General features: G+C 42.9%; 1 protein-coding gene across 3 annotated transcripts in view; it reads right to left on the reverse strand.

Annotated features, from left to right (window-relative positions):
• The window catches only part of LOC137360996 (netrin receptor UNC5C-like), a 347,807-nt gene that overhangs the window by 252,142 nt on the left and 80,910 nt on the right, over positions 1-14,755 (reverse strand). The gene's annotated exons all lie outside the window — the stretch shown is intronic.

Raw genomic sequence — 14,755 nt, forward strand, 5'->3', positions numbered from 1 at the left:
AGGGATCAAAGAGAATGGGGTGAAAACGGGAACAAGTTACTGAGTTGAATGATCAGCCATGATCGTAATGAATGGCGGAGCAGGCTCAAAGGGCTGAATGGCCTACTCCTGCTCCTACTTTCTATGTTTCCATGTAACGCCACAGAACAGACTTTCAATCATTCAACAGTCAGATAATCATTGTTGCTATAGCCACCTATGTTATTGTGGTAATCAAATGCCCTTGCACCTCCTTATCTCTGTAACCCCCTCCAGCCCTACAGCCCTCTGAGATCTCTTGTGCATTTCTAATTTCTATTGCTCCACCACTGGCAGCCGTGTCTTCAGCTGTCCAGGCCCTAAGCACTGGAATTCCCTTTATTAACATCTCTGTCTCCGTACCACTCTCCCTTTCTTGGATGCTCCTTAAAATCTAGCTCTTTGACCAAGCTTTTGTTCACCTGTCCTAATATTACTTAATGTGCCTCAGTGTCGAATTCTGTTTTGTAACACTCCTATGAAGAGTCTTGGGATGTTTTGCTATGTTAAAGGTGCTATATATATGTAAGCTGTTGTGATGTAACAAGGACTAGTTTGCATAGATAAGAAACATTCAAAACTTCTGAACCATAAATCCAAAAGTATCAATTCTGACATGAATCAGGGTCAAAAGAGATTTGAGGAAATCTTTCAAACAACGCAGATGAACTGGATGTTGTACAGTGGGCACAAGGACCCCAGAAGCAAAAAACAAGTGGAATGATAGATTGGAACAGAAGGGAACATCCCTGGGGTTTACTGCATTTTTTGAGCTGGCTCTGTATTCCCTAGTAGAAGCTATATTGAACAGTAAATCTTCAAAGACAGGCAAGCCATCGTTATCAAAGAAAGGCTATCTCAATTGCTGTAATTCCCCTTCCTTGCTGTTGCTGCTGTATCTGAGGTGCAAGAAACAGAAAAGATTCCACACTGTTGTCCATGACTCGAGCAAGAAAGTGCCTTGATGGATCTCTTGCAGTATATTTAGCCCTCAACTTCACCTGCATTTAATCTCTTCAATATTTCTGTAGCCGTAGTATCAAGGTTAGGAACAAATTTGCATCCGACACTTTGAGAATGTCTTGCACTCAAATGTTCCAATCTTTCACATGGATGAAAAAATCTGGGGTCAGCGCAAGGTCAGTTTCTAGCTGTTGTACTTCTGACTCTCTCAACTGGCAGTATCACACCCCTAAGGTATGCAAGCAGTATTATCATTAATTGATAAATAATCAATGAGTGCCCTGAAAGCTTACGCTCGGATAGAATTTAATTTTACAATCTTACTGGTATCGAGAGCATATTACTCTAAAACTCAGTGCTTGGAATTTTACGGCCCCCAAATGAGCGGGCTGGTGGTGGGAGGAGGGGCGTAAAATTTAGTCGGAGGTGGGTGGTGGGGGGGGTGTGGGGGGCATCGTTCCTGACCCCTCCCGCCCCCGCTGCAATTTTACGCGAGGAACGGCCCACCCACCCCAGGCCAATCAAGGCCCTTAAGTGGCCAATTAACTGGCACTTAAGGACCACCTCCTGCCACCCCAGGTATTTTACTCTCAGCGGCCAGATGACAAAAGCTCAAGAACTCCGCCAGGTAAAACCTGGTTGCCTTCTTGCGGGCTGGGGGGTGGGGGGGGGGCAGCCCTCCTGATTGGGCACCCTGTGCCCCATGGAGGGCTGCTCCCAAAGCCCCAAACACCCCCAACGCATAACACGCCCCCCACCCCCCCTAACTGACCACCTTTGCCTTGCCTTGCTGGGGACCAGCCGATTGTCTCCGGCGAGGCCCTAAGAACTTACCTGTCTTCCGGGACCATCCTTCACCTTGCTTGCGATAGCTGATTGGCCGGCAGCTCCATTAGGCGGGACTTCCTGCCTCAAGGAGGTGGAGGTCCTGCCCAAGACCAATAAAGGACCTGGGGAGCGGAAAACCCAGGCCTGGTGGAGGCAGGTGCACCACCGACTTTTCAGCAGGCGGGCAGGGTCTCCCGCCCAACAAAAATTCAGGCCAGTGACTGTTAGCCTTACCTATGTCTTCTGTTTCAAAATAGTTTTTTTTTTAAAGTGAAGTTGGTGTTGCTTTATTCCTTCACAAGGTACTGTTCTTTCTGCCCCAAAGTTTTTGTGTTTTATTCTAATGATTCTGTGACTTATCCCCGAACCAAAAGTATCTCTCCAATCAGCCTCTGGGTGGGTTTGGGTAGAGGGCCAAAGCAGCCACCTAATTGCCAGCCCATCCACCACCTTAAACATTCACTCCCTCCACCACCAGCGCACAGTGGCAGCAGTGTGTACCATTTACAAGCTGCACTGCAACAATTTGACCATCGTAAACAATCAATTTAAATTGGCTTGTACTCTATACGACTACAAACTCAGCATTTCTGATGGGGATCCATCATTTCTTGAGCTGTTAAGTCCTCACAGCATTTTGCTTCTGGTGGTGTCAAATACTGAAAAAATGTCTGGCTCGTTACTAATTGGACCCCAGCCTCCTTAAAGCACAGGCCTGTCACTCAGAAATATTGCCTCAGAGCAGATTTATGTCACACGAGGGAGGAACTGGATGGCACAGAAGGGAAAAGGCATCAGCGGCTCTCCAAAGTTAAGTAATTGCCCTGGACGGATTTCACCCCTCAGTGCTTTTCCACAATGACTTAATGCAGGTCAAAGTGCAAGGTGCGCCATTTAGAAGTCTACAGATATTAAATGAATTGAAAAAATAACAGGATATCACCCTACCTGCCATGTCTCACCCTCCCTGCACCTATCACAATACAAACTCTGCCCAGTCTCCTCTCCCTATCAGTATCATTTTTAACCGCACACATCATCTTTTCTATCTGACCCTACAACCATCATCTTGAACCTTTCCTGTCTTCTCTCCTAGTCATGGCCTTACTTGGTATCTTCTCTCTTTGGTCTCAATGCTAGGCCATCAGACACATGACAAATACCAATCAAAATGGCCAATTCCAATGTGTATCACGATGAGTTCTAGATTGCTAGTAAGAGGCCATGATGAAACTGTACAGAGCTCTGGTGCGAATGCATCTTCAGTATGATGTTCATTTTGGTCATCAGGACATAATGGCTCAGGGGCAAGTCACAAGATTTATCCCCACCATTGGAGTACTCAGTTACGAGGAGAGACTGAAGAAATTTAGGGTCTTTAGCCTTGAAAGAAAATGACTAATAGGGAACTTCTTGGGAATATACATGATATTAATTCTCTGCCTCACTTCCACTCTGACCTCTCTGTCCTTGACCTCCTACCCTGTTCTAATGAAGCTCAATAGAAGCTCAAGGAACAGCAGCTCATTTTTTGATTTGGCACTTTACTGCCTTCCGGACTCAATATTGAGTTCAACAATTTCAGATCATATCTATTTCCCCATTTTTTCAGACAGCAGCTGTTGGTAATGAATCTGCTGTTGCCATTTACCCCTCCTCTAGACCCATCTTTTGTTTCTTGTCCCATTACCATCCCCTTTTGCCTTGCACCATCATCTCCTTTATCATTTAATCTCTCCTGCCTTCCATCCTATCACAGATATTCCCTTTTGTTCTCTCCTCCACCCTCTTTCTTTGCCTCTGTACTTGCTTAAAACTTTTACATCTCCAACTTCTTCCAATTCTGATGAAAGGTCATCGACCTGAAACGTTAACTCTGTTTCTCTCTCCACAGATGCTGCCAGGCCTGCTGAGTATTTCCAGCACTTTCTGTTTTTATTACAAGATGTGAAATGGTTAATCCAGAGAACTACTTCGCTTTTTGATGGGCATGGGGAGGTGGTGCACTGTGAGTATGGACATGTTGGGCAAGCAATGGAGGGAGTGTGGGAGCAGGGAGTCACATAATGAAACCTCTAGGAATATGCCCAGCAAGAGTTGACAACCCTACTTCAGCCGTGAGACTCACTCTCAACAAAGTCACTGGATGTCCGCTGGCATATAGAGCGATTAAAAAAAACATTTTCGAGATCAAACTTGGAAAAAAAGAGAAGCAAACTGTTGGAGTTCGGGTATAATATCAGTCCACTTGACTTGATTTGAATCAGCTTGACAACTCAATTCCCAAAGAGCTCTCTGGATACACTGGTGAATTTGTGGTCTAATTTCAGTAAGGTGTAAAAGGGTACAGCTCAAGTGTGGCAGCACTGCAAATTACATTGGTATGGGTCAACTGTAGGTTACGCTAACAGAACACAACCATAAAAAATTAAAATGCAAGGGAGCACGAAACCTTAAAAGCACTCACCAGTAAGGAACGCCACACACACCCAGAGGCAGAGCTGTTAAAAAGGCGCTCTGGGGAATCGCCACTTCAAAACTCGTTAATGTCTTAGCGCTTCTGTAGCACCATGAAATCAGACACTTCACTCAGAACCATTTCCAATGCATGCTAACCCCTCTCTGTAATGTGGTTGAAATTAGCTCTTTACTCAGCGTTCCTTAAAGGAAGGTGGACATTATTTTAGCACATTCACCCCACTGTGAAGTCCATGGCGGTTCATACAATCCGCACTGAAGAGTTTGTTTTAAAGAAAGAAAGGTAGTGGCTTTCACAACTACAGGATATCCCAAAAGCGCCTTGCAGCCAATTAAATACTTTTTGAAGTGTAGACATTGTTGTAATGTTGGAAAATATTGGTCAGGACATTGGGCAGAACTCCCTTGCTCTTCTTCGAAATTGCGCTGGAGGATCATTTTTGTCTACCTGAGAGGGTAGAGCAGCCCTCAGTTTAATGTCTCTTTGGAAAGACAGCATCTCTGATAGTGTAGCACTTCCTCAGTACTGCACTGGGAGTATCAGCCTGGATTTTGTGCTCAAGTCTCTGGAGTGGAACTTGTACCCTTCTGATTCAGAGGCGAGAGTTCTACCAACTGAGTCATGGCTGACATCTCCAGGTATGCATTAGGATATCTATAATGGGCAACCACTATGACCCTCAGAGAGTCGTGGGCTCAAACTCTATTTCAGAAATTTAACCTAGGCTGGCACTTTAGTGCAGCACTATCTGTCTCCTTAGGTGGATGCACTGTTCAAATAGCGGGTGAGTTTGCCCAGTCTCCTGAATAATGTTTGATCCCTCACCAAACACCATCAAAAACCAGATGATTGGGTCATTTATTTAATTGCTGTTTGTGAAAGCTTACTGAATACAAATTGGCTACCATCGACACAGCACAGAAGGACCATAGGGGATATAAGGCTGTAATCCTACCGCCCAATTCTTCAATCCGCATTTGTTTCCCATGAGGCTCCGTTATGATTGCAGGCTCATTGAATATACTCTATGTAGTATAAGGGTCTGAAAAGGTTAATGTTTGAGACAGTGAAAGTAACCCTGTCCACTGTAGTGATGATGTAATCGTCACATGGGTATTAGGCTTGGAAGAAGTTAGAAGCATCATGAGAGGTGCTAGCAGGACATGCTGAATGAGAGTGCAAATAGTTACGTATATAAAATAAATGAGTTACTATATAGCCATACAAAGACTCTGAGACATTTATAAACAATGCTTGAATTATGCTCACAACAATATACAACATGGTGGCAATGGTGAACACACCCAGAAATTATTGAAAGACCTCACCTCGTACAGTAGCGCCAAGAAGACAGCAGATCTCAAAGGGAGACTGCAAGGAGCTCCAGGGCTGCTCCATAACCGAAGGAAGACACGAACAGTCGGTGAGTCAGCTGTGCAGGCAGTCAGGCTGCACCACAGAAGCATGGCGGTCTACGAGCAGAAACCAGGTCCAGTGATCGGGTTGCAAGTCACAGTGCTGAGCGACGGTCAGAGATCGGGTGAGAAACCCTTTTGGAAAGTGTGCATTTATTGTTTAATGGCTCACTGGGCAGGTGAGATAAAAAAAAGTCAATCCCTTGCGAGAGTGAGTCCAGAGTCAGCGGCCATTACTCAAGCAGACCATGGAGGAAAAATACAGGAACTCACAAAAAGAGCAGGAAACCTCCATAAAGAGCAGGAACACCTCCATTCAAGTAAAGAAAAATTTCTTAAAAGAAAGAGAAATCCTAAAGAGATAGGAAAAAATGGACTCGAAATACACAATGTCTGAAAGCTTCCAGAATTCAGAAGGACCCAATTAGATACAGAATTGGCCGATGTGGATAAAAAGATTTCCAAGATTTAGAATAGCTTCTCAGCTATGCACCTAATCTGAAATGGAGCAATATTCTACTATACTCCATGGGTGCAATTGCTAATGATATGATTGTAAGACAAGGCATCAATGCGGCTTCAGGCAAGTTTGATGATGTTTTATAAGCCTTCAGTAAATACTTTAATTTAAGAAGCAATAAGATCCTGGAAAGAGCAAAGTTTAATAAAAGAATCAGAAGCTGGACAAATCAGTGGACCCTTTCATTAATGATTTGTACAGACTGGCTGAGGGATGTGAGTATGGAGAACTGAATTCTGAGTTGATCAGAGACAGAATAGTCGTGGGAATAGCTGACAAGTCTTTATCAGATCTCTCACAGTCAAAAGATGACCTCACTCTTGAGAAAATGATTCAGATGGTGCGACAGGCAGAGGTCAGAAGACAAAATAGAGACATCATGTGGCCTGAAGAGGAGCCTTGGATCAGAAAGAATCTGATGATGGTACAGTTCCTGAAGCCCAGGACAGAAACGCACTCTCCAGATAACAAGGTATACTTGGGGGAAGGTGCAAGACGCTGTGAAACCCTGCCAGCACTGCAGAGCCAGAAAGACCTACAGATGCGAACAGTGTCCTGCTCATCAAGTTGAATGCTTTAATTGCAATAAAACAGGCCATTTCAGAAAGAAGTGCCAGGGCAAGTCCTCTTCTCACAAAAATGCCAAACAAAAAGTCTTCATACATATAACTGTGAATGAAGTGGAAGAACTTCCATTGGAAGACAAACCAGGAGACTTCCTAGGGGAAATTAATTACCCCAATCAGGCATTCTACATGGCAGACATTTACATCAATGGACATATTACTAACTTCAAGTTGGGCACACGTGCAAGTGTCACAGTGTTGTCAGACCAAGAGCCATGGTTGTCGACGCATTGCTTGCAACCAGCAAACACTCAGTTACATGGTCCAGGAGGGATTGAACTGAAGGTCAAGGGAAAGCTCCAAGCAACACTCCAATACAGGGGAAGGCAGGTAATGGAAACCCTGTATGTTCTGCAAAAACAAGAATTTTCTTTGTTAAGCAGAAAAGCGTGCTTAGACCTACATCTAATTAAAAACGTGGATGAAATCAGAGTCCAGCAGTCACTTTCAAGCAGGGTTTCCAAAACTACTTCTGGGGCTAGACAGACAAGACTACAAAAAAGTTCAAGACAGAGAAAAGTCTTTCAGGAACCAACAAGCTCGCAATTACAATAAGAGATTTTGCACCAGAAACCTACCAATGTTAAAGGATGGAGAGAAGGTATGGATACAAGATCTTGAACATGAAGATAGAGTCATCCTGAGAGATGAATTTTGTCTGAGATCTTATGTAGTGCACACTCCTGAGGGCGCTATACACGAAATAGGAGAAACCTTATCCCTATACCTCAAACACAACAACCAATCATATATCTGGAGGAACCAGATGATGATCAAGAAACCCAGAGACAACAGGATAGTACAAACATTGGTCAAGGCCATCCAAGGTGTCGAACAAGACTTTCAAGAAAGACTACTGATCTTACGAGTCTGACAAGAACACAATCAGGGTGAGTCATGAAGCCTCCTGACAGATTGAATCTGTGATCTCAGAGACTTGGGGGGGAGATGGGGTAGTACGTAAAGTCAAAACGAATATATCAAATATATATTTGGACAAAAACTTGGGGAGGGCAATGTAGTACAATGGTCTGAAAGGGTTAATGTTTGAGACAGTGTGAGTAACCCTGCCCACTATAGTGATGATGTAATAGTCACATGGGTATTAGGCTTGGAAGAAGCAAGAAGCATCATGAGAGGTGATAGCAGGACATGCTTAGTGAGAGTGTAAATAGTTATATAAATAAAATAATCAAGTTACTATTTAGCCATACAAAGACTCCGAGACATCTGTAAACAGCACTCAAATTACGCTAACAACAATATTCAACACTCTAAAGCGCTAAGCAGAAAAGATATTCATCCATTTGCTTTTGGTGGCTCAAAAGCAGCTGCACGAATACTAAACTGTTCAGTAAAGCTCAGGAGCAGTTTGTTACTGGCAGCACCGCTGACTACAAAAGGCGGTGATTGCTATCACACTTTATTGAAAAAGGAAGTGTACTTCAGTGAGCTGCCTTATAATTCTTAAATGTTATAAAAGGAACCTGCACCCACATTAGGGAATGATGAGGTAGCACTGTTTTTAAGTAATATACATCTGAAGTTGCAGTCTAGTTTCAGTAAGATGCATGCGGTATGAGGAAATTCAGACAATGTATTTCAATTATTTTGTCGCCGTTTTTCTATGACCGATACCTTCACCGATCCTCTGAAGTCACTGGCCTCGAAATTCGATTGAGCTTACAGGGAGATGGTGCTGAAGGGACTGTTCCCTGCCCCTGATTAGCAAGTCCTGAGGTGCACCTGACATTGGTAGGGGCAATTGAGAAGGAGAGTGGCAGAGATAGGAGTGGGGCGGCAAAGGCCTGCCTTCTTCAAATGCTGAACTTACATTCAGGTAAGCATATCTTGAAATCAAATCTTGTTGCTTGCAGCCTGCAGTGATCCCTTTAGGCTGCATATAGGGCTGGTTTTCCTAAGCGTGTCTGGTACTTTAATACCATGCCTAAACATTCTGATTCTTAGCAAATCGGAGCCAACTATTTCTAAGTGCGTCACAGACTTAAAAAGGGACTAACCTTAGTAAAAATCAAGCCACTAGAAAGAGCTCACTCCAACAACTCTTTGACTTTATTTCTCTATCGTTTTAAAAAACTGTTAAAATTGTAAACCTAACATTCCCCAAATGGCTCCATTGATAAATATACTTGGTGATACATGAAAAGAGCCATCCTCCAAGAGAATCAAGAAAGTTAATAATTTCAAATTAATTCAACTGATAATTGGTACCACAGGGCAGCTATTACTGAAAATGATGAATAAGCAAAAAAGAAATCAGCGAAAGACAATTTGTTCTTTCTCAGCTTCAACAGTAAATTTAAATGGATAGAAATTAATGCGATTGATATAATTTCTGGTGCATTTGTCCAGCAACAAAGGGGTTTAATTTCTCTGCTCTTGTAATCAGCAAGATGATGTAGTAAAATCCTTGAAATGAAACAAATCCATCAGTAAAGTTATGCCATTTAATTAATTTAGCATCTATAATTTCATGGACCTGTTTTTCCTAGCTGACATCTGTATATTAAAAATCTTACAGCTGTGCACATTGTCTATCAACTTTCTTCCCCCCCTCCCATTATTAACTTTTTTGTCTACATATAGAACAGAATCTGCCTTTGTAAACATGCAATACTGCAGCTGCACTCTCCCACCTGTGGAGGCACTGCAGGCCAGAGGGTACAAGTACAGCATGCCGAGTTTAAAGAGGCAGTTTCCATTCTAAATTCATACTTAGGCATTTGTAATGGAAATGGATAAATAAGGACAGAATGTGTACCTTTAAATTAGGGGCTGAATTATGTCAAGTGCTCCCTGCTCCAATTATCCTTTGACCTCCAACCCCACTTCACCAGAAGCCTTCATTTGATCTTGACTCCCCTGTGTGCAACTCCATAAGAGACTGACTCATCTCTGAAAATAAATGACAAGCATGGATTCATTGCTATGATTAGTCCATTTGCCTGGAGTGATGTTCAATCACTGTGGTTTAAGGTACTTCAACCTTCTCGTCTCAATTAAAAATTTTTATCAAAAATTCTCAGAGGCGAAGGAGATTTTGAGAAGTTGATAAAATTACCAAGCAGGAGAATGATGAAGGACAACTCGTCAGAATCTGAAACACTATCATCGAACCCAACAAATAGTTCAACACGCCAGCTACAGCATCAAAGCTATCCTATTATTTTGTCATTAAAAGTCGGGGGACTTAGCCTGAAAGTATCGTAAGTGCTACTTTTCACTTCTGACTCTGACAACTATATATTAAAAATTGAGTCTTGATACCCCAGTATTGTAATATTGTTGAGTCTGGTCTTTGTTGTAAGTGTAATGTGTCCTTTATGTTGTCTGATGCAACATAAATGAAAGGTGTGGAGTTCAGTTATGCTGAAGATCTCAAACAGGTTTATTACAGTTAAACTATTATATACAGTACAGAGCAAACTATTTACAGAACCTTACTCTAGGTATTACAGTTGCAAAGTGACGCTGGCTTGTAGTCACATGACTGCGTCCTGGTACTTAGCTCATTGGCATACGAGGATCTTAAAGGGACACCACGCTTAAAGGCAATCGTATAACATCCCCTTTCTTTCCAAAGATAAGTCTCATATGCTACAAGGAAAAAACACAAAATAGATATCATCAAAATTAGTCATACAGTTAAAGAGACTATAGAATTTACAGGTATAAGGATAGGGATTGTGAGATTTACAAGTACAAATGCTTAAAAGTTCTATATTGTTTCGGTGGTTTGGCAACTCTTGCTAAGAGAATTTGCATCTCAGCTGTTGCTGTTCTTTCTGAAGTTTCTCCCTCTCTGCACTCAGTTTCTGTTGCTGTGCCTTCAGCCTGCTAATATACTCTGTTGCTTTTCACAAGATGACCACTTTTGAAGCCTTGTCATTCTTGGAAAGTTCCGGCAGCTCATCTCAAAGAACCAACAGAAAATGCTTCAACTCATTCCTTCTCTACCTCCTCAGAACATTGCTTGGCCTTCGCTTCTCCTCATCCTCCGAGTTTGAAGTCCTGGGACCCAAGATCGAGCACTTGTTGCAGAGGAGTACTTGGCCTCATGGAGGAACCTGTCCATTCTGGCTCATTGTGGTGCTGGCGGTTCTCTAGCGAGCAGAAGTGAAAGCACGGCATAGCTGTGCTGTTGCTAGATTTCCAAACTACACCGTTTGATGCTGGTCAGAGTCTGCGAGCGGGTTCTGGTCCTTGGAGATTTCCTCTTGGGAATGCTCCCCACTGCTAGCCTTTGCTTCTCAGTAATTACAGCATCAATCTCTTCTTCTGAGTTGCTGGAATATGAAGCGGCACTGCCTGTTGACAGAGAACTTTCACCATCTGAATTTGGATTTTCATTCTCTTGGCGTGGCGTCTCTGAGAATGGGCTGATACTCTCCAAACCAGAACTACTGAGATTCTGGAGGAACTGTGACTCAATGTGGATACCATTGGTCTCTTCTGCTGTAATGGGTACCTTTTTGACTTCATGGATAGTCACGATGTTGAGGTCCTTACACGCTGGTAATCCTGCCACTGCTGGTCTGCTTGTGTCTATCAGGTAGAATATTTGCGATTTCCATGCCAACTTGCCATAGCTGTGTTGCATTGTTAGTGTGCCACTGCAAGGCATGGGTGACCCATTGTATGCAAATAATTTTGCAGTTGTCAGTTGTATCATTGATTTCCAATGACTCCGGTACATATCCTTCAGGATTCGGACTGGTAGGATATTTGCACTAGCTCTGGTGTCAATCTTAACCCTGAGTGTATGTTTGCCAGATTTCTTTAGGCATGTGATGTTAATAGTAGTGAAAGCTTCCAGCTGTTTGACTTCATCAAGATGATGTGTCAGGTTCACAAGGTGAAACGCCTGTTCATCGTCTGGCTGAGAATTGCTTCGCTCTGAGTTTTGTCCCAGGTTTGTTTCGCTATGGACTTCGTGTATCAGTTTGTGTTAACACAGGTCTCTGGAGCACTCCTTGGTGCTGTTGTCCTGTTTCTGTGCCTGCCATCTGTTTGTTTACACCCTACTGTGACTTCTGGTTGTGTCTTTGGAGCCAGATGTCTTGCATAGGCGGGCCCAGTGTACTTTTGCACCGCATACCTTGCACAGATCTTGAGATGTGGGACAACTTCACCATGAGTGGGACCAACCACACTTACCACACAGCTTGCTTGCTCTTTTCAACCTGGTTATCGTGCTGATACTGTTGGCTGCACCTAGTGCTTGCAGATGCTGTTGTCCAGCTACAATGGCTTTGTATTTCCTGCCATCTTCCAGCAGTGCATCAATGCTGTGACCTTTCTTTTTCCCCAGGCATTGAGACGATTACCAGCTCCATTGATTGCTCTGACAGTTCAGTTTCTGAAAAATTCCATTCATTGCCCTTAATACAGCATCTACTGATGAATTTGTTTATCGATTCCTATGGCCGTTGCCTGTAGGACACCACCTCCAGGCGGTGAATTCTAAAATTCACTTGTAGCTGGAGTTGATCTTCTAGCACGTCCCCTATCTTTGCAGGATCTTTCTGGTCCTTGCCAGATACGCCATATTTATTGATTCTGGGTAACCTGTCATTTTCAACTGCTATTATTATTTTTACAGCCTGTTTTTCTGGTTCTGCAATCACTTGGTCTGTGAAGAATAACTGCATTCTTTGTTTAAAAAGTTTGAATTCAGACAGGATATCCATGGCCGTCCAGTTCATGCTGGGAAATTTGGTATCTATCTTCCTGCTGTCCTTTTACTTTAAAGCTTGCTTTAAGACTTGTTTTAAGATTCTGCACTGTTTCCCCTGTAAGAAACTTTGTTATTTAGACCAGCTGCTAGGATTGAGAGGAGCAGGTGTTTGACAGTGTCTGTGTTTGTCTTGCTTGCAGCACTTAAGCTTGTCTATTTACACAACTGTTAATAGGCAGCTCAATTGCTTTTCTTTGAGTTTTTTCTGGAGTTTGTTTATGTTCTTCACGCTCGAATGGTTTAATCTTTTTTATTGCTGTGGCTCGAGAATAGAAGTTCAGTTTTCAGTGATCATTGATGGAACCTTAAAATGATAAGTTAGTTAATCTCAGCTAGGCTGCTGGTTTGCCGTCAGCACCTTGGCCTAAGTTGTGGAAAATTAGGCCAACTCCCCGCCTCACGGCCTTTAGTAAACTTAGTTGACAAGTCTGCGCCATTATGCTCCCTTTCTGTTATTATCAACCTCCAGACTATTCTGTCCATTTTCCCACCAATGTTTCTTCGGCATCATTTTATTGGCTTTAAACAGTTTATTTGATTATGTTAAAGCAACTTACCACAGCAGTGCCTGGATGAAAATATGATCAACCAATTGGATAGCTATTCAAAACCAAAATTCAGCTGTGTCAACTGAGGTTCCTTGCTGGGGATAAGGAATACAGATAATAAATCCAAAGTGTTCCTATTGGGTTTGCCAAAATCCATGCATTGTCTGATCATGAACAGACACTAGCAAAAGGACAGTATTGTCCCCAATAGTGTACCATGTTACAAATAATAATTACCCTTTCAGTTTCATCATCAGTGCTGTGTAAGGCCTTGGCTTTATCCCTATCATTAGGAAAGGAAGACTCGCATTTTTATAACACCTTTCAAAACCTCAGGGCATCCCCAAAGTGCTTTACAGCCAATGTAGTCCTTTTGAAGCCTAGTCACTGTTGTAATGTAGGAAACACGGCACCCTATTTCTGTACAGCAAGCTCCCACAAACAGCAATGAAAAAAGTGACCAATTAATCTGTTTTTAGGTTGTTGATTGAGGGATAAATATCAGCCTGGATGCTGGGTAGAACTCCCCTGCTTTTCTTTAAATAGTGCCATGAGATCTTTCATATGCCTTAGTTTAATTCTGATCCAAAAGATAGCACCATTGACAATGCAGCACTCCCTCACTACTGCACTGGAGTATCAGTTTGGATTTTGTGCTGAAGTCTCTGGAGTACGCCTTGAACCCACAACCTTCTACTGCAGAGGCAAGAGGACCATACAGTGAGCCACTGCATGTCATTATATGCTAAACCAAAAGCCAAAAGTGTCGTTTTCTATTTGTGACTTCAACTGCTCAGAGCTCACGTTGTAATATTCTCTTTATTAGAATTTCTTAATTTGAGGACAGGAGGCGATTCCTTTGAAAACTATTTTGAACTGCAAAATTAAGGACTATAATCCTGACAGCAAAGCTCTGCTTGTGGTCCATCTCCTCAGGAAAGAAAGAAGTATTTTTAAAAATGAGCTTGTTTTATGTTCGGGTCAGAACACAAGCACTTTTCTGGCACCTTGTGCCTTTCTCAGGAAAAATGTAACATCAAGAAAGGAACCATCTGTTACTTTAAAGGGAAATATTGTGAAATGATAAATGGAGAGATTGTATTTTGTGTAGAATATTCTCTGTCTACGACCTACGAGACTGCTGGCAGAATCGCAGAAAGGCAGCGTGTCGCAAATGCCCACGGTTCACACTCTCTTGAGTTCCATCGCAGCCACACGCCAACTGCTGCACTGTGCAGCAGATGGGAGAATGGCTGGGATCAGGCACGTCCCTTCGAAAGCGAATGGCGGATAATGCCCCCTTAAACAATGACACGGATTTGAATGCCACAAGGAAACCTCAGCCATTCACCACCTGCCCACTCTGGGCAGCCTGCTAATGCAGCATGGCCAGATTGGTCCCTCCTGGGGAGACATGAGAATTCAGGCCTGTGCCACAGATCACTGGCCCCTTTTACCAGCTGACAACACAGTCTATTGAAGAAAAGTCATCCATCTTGCGGACAAGAAATGCTCTGGAGTGCTCTTTCTCCTTGAATCACCGTCAACCACCCATTGGGCATGCTGAAAGAGACAATATCTCTTTTGTTGGCCAACTTAG

This window comes from Heterodontus francisci, chromosome 1, assembly GCF_036365525.1.
Source record: "Heterodontus francisci isolate sHetFra1 chromosome 1, sHetFra1.hap1, whole genome shotgun sequence".
In the NCBI taxonomy this organism is placed as follows: domain Eukaryota; kingdom Metazoa; phylum Chordata; class Chondrichthyes; order Heterodontiformes; family Heterodontidae; genus Heterodontus; species Heterodontus francisci.